A 546-nucleotide genomic window follows, 5' to 3' on the forward strand; every position below is an offset into this window, starting at 1 on the left:
ATATGGCATTCAGAGTATCAATTTCAAGAACTCCCTTCTTCATAGGCGTCCCATTACTCACAGGATTCCTCTCAGAAGTGTACATGAACTGGTTATTAGCAACCATGTCAATGAGTTCTTGAGCTTCTGCAGGCGTTTTCTTTAGGTGAATGGATCCACCTGCAGAAGTGTCCAATGACATCTTTGATAGCTCAGATAAACCATCATAGAATATATCCAGGATGGTCCATTCTGAAAGCATGTCAGAAAGACACTTTTTGGTCAACTGTTTGTATCTTTCCCAAGCTTCATAGAGGGATTCACCATCTTTTTGTTTGAAGGTTTGAACATCCACTCTAAGCTTGCTCAGCTTTTGAGGAGGAAAGAACTTAGCTAAGAAAGCCGTGACCAGCTTATCCCAAGAGTTCAGGCTATCTTTAGGTTGAGAGTCCAACCATATTCTAGCTCTGTCTCTTACAGCAAATGGGAAAAGTATGAGCCTGTAGACTTCAGGATTTACTCCATTAGTCTTAACAGTATCACAGATCTGCAAGAATTCAGTTAAGA

General features: G+C 40.7%; 1 non-coding gene across 1 annotated transcript; it reads left to right on the forward strand.

Annotated features, from left to right (window-relative positions):
• The first annotated feature begins 235 nt into the window (after positions 1–235).
• Positions 236–343, forward strand: LOC112731545 (small nucleolar RNA R71). Its single transcript, XR_003167318.1, has one exon. It is a non-coding gene; the product is annotated as a small nucleolar RNA R71 (small nucleolar RNA).
• The last annotated feature ends 203 nt before the right edge of the window (positions 344–546 follow it).

The sequence above is a fragment of the Arachis hypogaea genome, chromosome 12 (genome assembly GCF_003086295.3).
Source record: "Arachis hypogaea cultivar Tifrunner chromosome 12, arahy.Tifrunner.gnm2.J5K5, whole genome shotgun sequence".
Taxonomy (NCBI): Eukaryota; Viridiplantae; Streptophyta; class Magnoliopsida; order Fabales; family Fabaceae; genus Arachis; species Arachis hypogaea.